Source organism: Phoca vitulina, unplaced genomic scaffold (genome assembly GCF_004348235.1).
Source record: "Phoca vitulina isolate PV1807 unplaced genomic scaffold, GSC_HSeal_1.0 scaffold22, whole genome shotgun sequence".
In the NCBI taxonomy this organism is placed as follows: domain Eukaryota; kingdom Metazoa; phylum Chordata; class Mammalia; order Carnivora; family Phocidae; genus Phoca; species Phoca vitulina.
The window spans coordinates 35,175,763-35,183,414 of record NW_022589725.1 but is presented as its reverse complement, the minus strand read 5'-3'; the positions used below and the strand labels follow the sequence as shown (position 1 = coordinate 35,183,414).

The following is a 7,652-nucleotide window of genomic DNA, read 5'->3' as shown; positions in this document are numbered from 1 at the left end:
CTCAAACTCTGTTCTCTGGATAGGGCTCTCTAGTGGTCATTCCCTGATGGTAGTATCGATACGGTGACCACAGTGTGGACTTCTTCTTTTATAGGTAGTGTTGAGGGAGTCACCACCTTCTCAGGTAGTGCTCAGCCTTTTCCACAGATGGACTTCCTCAGCACCCTAGAATATAGATCAAGGCCCTTATTACAACCTCTAGAGTCAGTCTTAGGGCAACACAAGGTGACCTTGTGCACTAGTTATGCACTACTGGGTAACAAATTGTCCTAAAACATGGAGACTTACACATTCCCGATCTCAAAGGGCTATGCATCAGGAATCCAAGAGCACCTTAGCTGGTGGGTTCTAACTCAGGATCTTTCACAAGTCTGTAATCATATATCACCCAGTACTACAGTCATCTGAGGCTGGACTAGGCCTAGAGGATCTTCTTCTAAGTGCTCCTAGGTGACTGTGGGTAGGAGGCCTCTATCCTTCACCGTAAGGTCTCTCCACGGCACAGCTCCCAGCTGAGCAGCTGGCTTTCCCAAGAGAGAATGATCTGAGAGAGAGAGAGAGCTACCAACATGGGAGCCTCAGTGTCTCTCACCATCTAATCTCAGAAGTACATGCCATCACTTCTGCCCTCTGAACCCTGGGGCAATGTGGGAGGAAACTGTTCAGGGATATAAATATTAAGAAGCATACATCACTGGGGATGATCTATATACCACAGCGTGACCTCTATGATGTCTCAGTATTTCACATTGCTCAGGCATACAAAATAACTCACCCCCTCCAAGACCCCCATAAGACTGACCTTATCCAATCCACCATTTTATTCTTTAAACTGGGCCAAGGTGGAGACAGACCATCTGTCTGTGCCCAGGTGCTGATGAGACTCATCCAGTGTAGTTTCTCTCAAACTGTGAACTGAAGAGGTGAGTTATCTGCCCACACACACCTGTAACATATCATGGACAGGCATAGAGAATCACCATCGGCACTTCTATTCAGAAAGGAAAGAAAGAAGAAAGAAAGAAAGAAAGAAAGAAAGAAAGAAAGAAAGAAAGAAAGAAAGAAAGAAAGAAAGAAAGAAAGAAAGAGAGAGAGAGAGAGAGAGAGAGAAAGAAAGAAAGAAAGAAGGAAGGAAGGAAGGAAGGAAGGAAGGAAGGAAGGAAGGAAGGAAGGAAGGAAGGAAGGAAGGAAAGGGAAGGAAGGAAGGAAAGGGAAGGAAGGAAGGAAAGGGAAGGAAGGAAGGAAGGAAGAAAGGAAGAAAGGAAGGAAGGAAGAAAGGAAGGAAGGAAGGAAAAAAGAAGAAGGAAAGAAAAGAGGGAAATGAGAGGAACACAGGAACCATTGGGCATAAGAGTTCTGAACTCCAGCTGGGACAATACTGGAAGCTCATTGCTTAGTGCTCATTCTTAGTCTTGCCCAAGTGTTACTCCCCATGGCTACAGGATCTGCCTTGTGGGTCCTGGGTCCAAACTCTAAGACCTTCTTCCTTTTCATGAAAATTAGCATGCATTTGAAACTGAGTGGTTTTCTCAGCTGACTTCCTGCTGGTAGAATTTGTGGGGACAAACAGACTACTGTGTATGGTACTATCTCCATACACTTCAGTCCATGCAGACAGTGCTTCACCTAATAGAATTCTTTTAAATTTTATGAACCTTGTTTGCAGCCATCTCGTTAAACAAAAGTCACACCTAAAATCTATTTGAAATAAGCCTTTCTCCACTTTGGGCTTCTGCTGAGAGATAACACCCTATACTTCTTAGAAATGTTTTTGGTTGATTGAGAGGGACTGTGAGAGACACACACCACTAAATACCTATAGGACGTGAATGAGTAGCACCCTGAGGAACCACTTTTAGTCTTCCTGATATTTTATTTCATTTTATTATGTTATGTTAATCACCATACATTACAGCATTAGTTTTTGATGTAGTGTTCCATGATTCATTGTTTGCGTATAACACCCAGTGCTCCATTCAGTACATGCCCTCTTTAATACCCATCACCAGGCTAACCCATCCCCCCACCCCTCTCCCCTCTAGAACCCTCAGTTTGTTTCTCAGAGTCCATAGTCTCTCATGGTTCATCCCCACCTCCAATTCCCCCCCCCCTTAATTTTTCCCTTCCTGCTATCTTCTTCTTCTTCTTCTTTTTTTTTTTTTTTAACATATAATGTATTATTTGTTTCAGAGGTACAGGTCTGTGATTCAACAGTCTTACACAATTCACAGCACTCACCATTGCACAGGTATGTGCTATGGCTGACATTTTATTTTTTTAAAGATTTTATTTATTTATTTATTTTACAGAGAGAGAGAGAGCACAAGCTGTGGGGGAGGGGCAGAGGGAGAAGCAGACTCCTGACTGAGAAGGGAACCTGATGCGGGGCTCGATCCCAGGACCCTGAGATCATGACCTAAGCTGAAGGCAGACGCTTAACCGACTGAGCCACCCAGGTGCCCCTTCCTGATGTTTAAATAAGGAATTTTTTGGTTACCTCCTTGGCCTCATCTTACATCATGCTTTCCTGATAGTGTCCTGGACTTGATCTTTGCTTGGAAGACGTGTCTTCATTTTAGCGTCATTTGCTATTTGAGAGGCTGAAAATCTTCACAACCAGCGACGCCATGACTTTTTTGTTCTTTCCCATGTCTTATGTCTTTCCTCTTGCATGTTATTATAAGCAGAAAGAAAACAGATGTCACTTTCAACATTCTGGCTGGAAATGTCTTCAGCAAAATCATCAGTTCACTAGAAATATCTTCAACATCCACATCAATGCAGGTTTCAGTGTTTCTCAACTTTCTGCCCCTGCAGGACAAGGATTTCCCTCCCTCTAGTTTCCAATAAGATTTTCCTCTTTTTAGTTTTTGCCTTCACTGGCAGTTGCCTCAAAATCAAAAACCCTAGTACCAGTAAGACAGGTTAGCCTTCCACTGATGATCTCTGCAAATTCTGAGAGTGTCCACTTATTTCACAGTTCCAGAGTCAAAGCTACATTTTAGGTTGTATGTTATGGTGAGTTCCCATTTCCAACTGGCCAAAATCTGTATTAGTTATGTATTGCTGTATAAAAAATTAGCCCAAGACGTATTAGCTTAAAACAACAAATTGTCCCAGAGTGTCAGGAATCCAGAAATGACTTAGGTGGGTGGTCCTTACAAAGGCTTTCTCATGAGGCAGCAATCAAGGATCTGAGGGTATTTTAGTAGCACAGAAATGGCATTTCACAATTGCATATGGTTTAGTCAGCACTACATATCACAGATTTGGAATATCCTCAAGTTTTCTAATAATTAAAAGAGTTTACCTGATAAATCAAAGCAGAAATACTTTTATATATTTAAGTAAAGGTGTTTTTAGAGTGGGGAGCAAAGGATGCTTCTCAGAACAGACTGGATAAATGCCTCCTTTCTTCCAAATGGAAAACAACTTAAGCTGCATAAGGAAAAATGTAACAATAAATTAAGTAAGTATATTTTCTTTTGTCAAGTCCATGTTGAATAGCTGACTTCAAGTCTCCTAAATAAAATTTCTGGGCATTTGGAAATAGAAGAGTGACTTCTTACTAAGGATTGATATTTCCATTTACTTCATCAATTTCATTAATTATTCTACTTGTTCCTTATTCACCCCACTATGAACTGGAGTCTGTGTGATGAGGTGCCCTATGAAGTAAAATAACTTCTGTAAACAAGATGAACATTGAAGGGAAATATGCATCAGAAAAAGGAAATTTAAACTTGACTGTCAAAAATGCCACTATGATGGTTTCTTACAAACTGGATTTTGCAGATAGTGATGGGATGAAGCTCTCAAGGGCTTAGAGAATTTATCTTGACCTTTGATAGAGCTGGCAAGATCTTATCCTCCTTTTAGGATGTAATTAAGAGTTTTCAACATAGTTTATTCTGACTCAGTCTTTCCTCTTAATGATACATAAGTCCTCTTTCATTGTTAATCACTAATCTAAAACTAACTGAGTTTCTCCTCCCTGAGAGCACAGGAAAGGCAAAACAAAAGAAATGGGACAGGGGCTCACCCTTGTGATGAGAAACACCACCAACTCTCTGTAGGAAAGTCCCACAGGATTGCACAGTAAGTGGAGAATTATGGCCACATTATTCCACATATCAGTAAGGATAATTAGCATGATCTAATGCAAGCATAGAAGGACAGCATGACTATGATTCCCATTTGTTAGATGGATAAACTGAGGTTGAACAAGATAAATAATTTGGCCGAGATCATAGGCTACTCTCCCTGTCAGATTCCCACTCTTTCTGCTATGTCATGGCAGCCTAACTAAGAAAGAACATAGATGATGCCATCTAAACACAAAAGGTATGGGTCCAAGGATCTCAGTGGAAGAATTGGTAGAATATGTGAAGCAGAAGATTTCATGCTTGTCTTGAAGGATCTGACTAGAGCATTCCTTGGAGTAGTGTGGCTATCATGGTGAGGACCTGACCATTCTGACACCCCTATAAACATCTTCTGCCTTGTGATTTAGCTCTGCCTACAAACTTTATATTCCAGGTAACAGGCTGATACCCACAGCCCCACCCTTAGCAAGCTCTTGCATCCCTGGTCTGAGCTACAAGCAAGACATAATTGTTTTAAGATCTCATCTCTACTTGTTCCATTTTCCTGTTACGTTTTCAGTTACAAATGGTAGTATCATGTCTGTTATAGCCAGTAGTTTCTGAACAAATGTACCCAAAACAGGTCTTAGCACATAGCAGGCACTTACTTGATAAAGATCCACTGCCTTTGGGTGACTGCTTGTACCATGGACCCAACACTGCTCCCAAAGTGAAATTTCCATGACATGTCAGGAGAAGGACATCTGTGGACAGAGCACTCTTGGTCCTCAGATTTGAGACCTGCTTTGAGAATTTGTCCTGAACATCACTGGCTGGGCAAGGACATGGCCATGGCCCAGCTGCAGGTTTCACACATTATTTAATGAGCTGTTTTCTGAACAACACAAAGGACTGTTGTCTGGGAATCTGCTTATATAAGTGAGCCAATTAATGAGGGTCGAGACTTCAATAGGGCCTCTGTCATTGTCTCCTAGGAGACATCTGAAGCCATGGGACCTTGGGTAGAAATACGCTAGCTCTTTTGAAAGCTCTTCAAGTGCATCCTCAAGCTCAGAGTACTAAGCTCTGGAAGGAACAATACGCTTTCTGATTAACACAAGAATTTTCCAATAAATTTTACCCAAAAGGAAGTGAGGGACAAAATTACATAGTTAAGTTTTAAGTACTTATTATGTGCAATATCGTGCAATGGACAGAATGTTGAAGGGTAAAAAAACACAAGTAGGAAATACCAATAACATTTTAGGACGTAGGATATTTCTCTTTCTTTTTTTCTTGATCTTGATCAAAATACACCTGGAATGTGTACACAGACATAAAACTATTTTCTAACAGGCAAACCTGGGGGCAAAGCTGTTTTAGTTTCTCTAGATACTTCTGAGAGCATAAACAAGTAAAATAACATATATGTATGTAAATTTTCTTCACTGTAAAATGAATAATCAAGATCATCTTTTACATTGAAGATATGTATTTGTCCATTTAATAAATAGGTTCCTCTTCAATGCAAGCCTTGCTCTGGGTACGAAGGGTAAAACAACAAATGACTAGATGTAATTTTATGGAACTTAGACTCTTGTCATATAAATATTAAAATATAATCAATCCACCACCAATAAGACACAATATCCTAAATATAGATGCACCAAAAACAGAGCCTCAAAATACATGAAACAAAACAAAATCTGATAGAGCTGAAAGGAGCACAACACAAACCTAGAATTATAATTCAAGATGTTAACACACCCTCTTAACTACTGATAGAAGTATTAGACAGAAAATCAGCAAAGATTTAGAAGATCTAAACAAGATAGACAACCAGCAGGATGTAATGGACATATATACACCATTGTGTGCAACAGCTCTAGAATCTACAACTTTTCAAGCACCTGTTGAACAGTCACCAGGATAGGGCAATTACTGAACCCAAAATTAACCTCAACAAATTGGGGATAATCTCATACATTTTCAGATCATAATAGAAATGAAACCAGAAATCAATAACAGAAAGAAAATGAGAAAATTTCAAAATACTTGAACATTGAACCACATACTTTGCAAAAACCCATGAGTCAAAGAAGAAATGTTAAAAGTTTTAAAATATACACAACGGAATAAAATAAAAATACAATGCATCAAAATATGTAGGACTAAGAAAAAGTGCTGAGAAGAAATTTTTATTAAAGCACAAAAGAATAAAATTTTAGATCAATAAGTTCTTACTTACTAAACTAGAAAAATTAGAGCAAAATGTACCCAAAGAAAGGAAGTACTAAAGACAAAAGTAGAAATTAGTGGAACTGAAAACAAGAAAAGAATAGAGAAAAGCAATGATATAAAAAGCTGGTTCCTTTTTTAAAATTTTTATTGTTATGTTAATCACCATACATTACATCATTAGTTTTTGATGTAGTGTTCCATGATTCATTGTTTGTGCATAACACCCAGGGCTCCATGCAGAATGTGCCCTCTATAATACCCATCACCGGGCTAACCCATCCACACACATCCCTCCCCTCTAGAACCCTCAGTTTGTTTTTCAGAGTCCATCGTCTCTCATGGTTTGTCTCCCCCTCCGAATTCCCCCCCTTCATTCTTCCCCTCCTGCTATCTTCTTTTTTTTTTTCTTAACATATATTGCATTATTTGTTTCAGAGGTACAGATCTGAGATTCAACAGTCTTGCACAATTCACAGTGCTCACCATAGTACATACCCTCCCCAATGTCAATCACCCAGCCACCCCATCCCTCCACCCCACACCCCACTCCAGCAACCCGCAGTTTGTTTCCGGAGATTAAGAATTCCTCATATCAGTGAGGTCATATGATACATGTCTTCCTCTGATTGACTTATTTCGCTCAGCATAACACCCTCCAGTTCCATCCACGTCGTTGCAAATGGAAAGATCTCACTCCTTTTGATGGCTGCATAATATTCTATTGTATATACATACCACCTCTTCTTTATCCATTCATCTGTCGGTGGACATCTTGGCTCTTTCCACAGTTTGGCTATTGTGGACATTGCTGCTAAGAGAACACAGGGAGCAACCTCTTTGACCTCGGGGTGCACATCAGGGTGCACGTACCCCTTCGGATCCCTACATTTGTATCTTTGGGGTAAATACCCAGTAGTGCAATTGCTGGATCAGATGGTAGCTCTATTTTCAACTTTTTGAGGAACCTCCATACTGTTTTCCAGAGTGGTTGCACCAGCTTGCATTCCCACCAACAGTGTAGGAGGGTTCCCCTTTCTCTGCATCCCCGCCAACATCTGTTGTTTCCTGACTTGTTTATTTTAGCCATTCTGACTGGTGTGAGGTGGTATCTCATTGAGGTTTTGATTTGGATTTCCTTGATGCCAAGCGATGTTGAGCACTTTTTCATGTGTATTTTCGCCATTTGGATGTCGTCTTTGGAAAAATGTCTGTTCATGTCTTCTGCCCATTTCTTGATTGGATTCTTTGTTCTTTGGGTGTTGAGTTTGATAAGTTCTTTATAGATTTTGAATACTAGCCCTTTATCTGATATGTCATTTGCAAATA

General features: G+C 40.0%; 1 long non-coding RNA gene across 1 annotated transcript; it reads right to left on the bottom strand.

Moving 5' to 3' along the window:
* Positions 1-802: 802 nt before the first annotated feature.
* On the bottom strand, positions 803-4,863 carry LOC116641811. Its single transcript, XR_004301245.1, has 3 exons — positions 4,754-4,863; positions 2,498-3,438; positions 803-946 (listed from the first exon to the last, which is right to left on the bottom strand). It is a non-coding gene; the product is annotated as an uncharacterized LOC116641811 (long non-coding RNA).
* Positions 4,864-7,652: the final 2,789 nt, after the last annotated feature.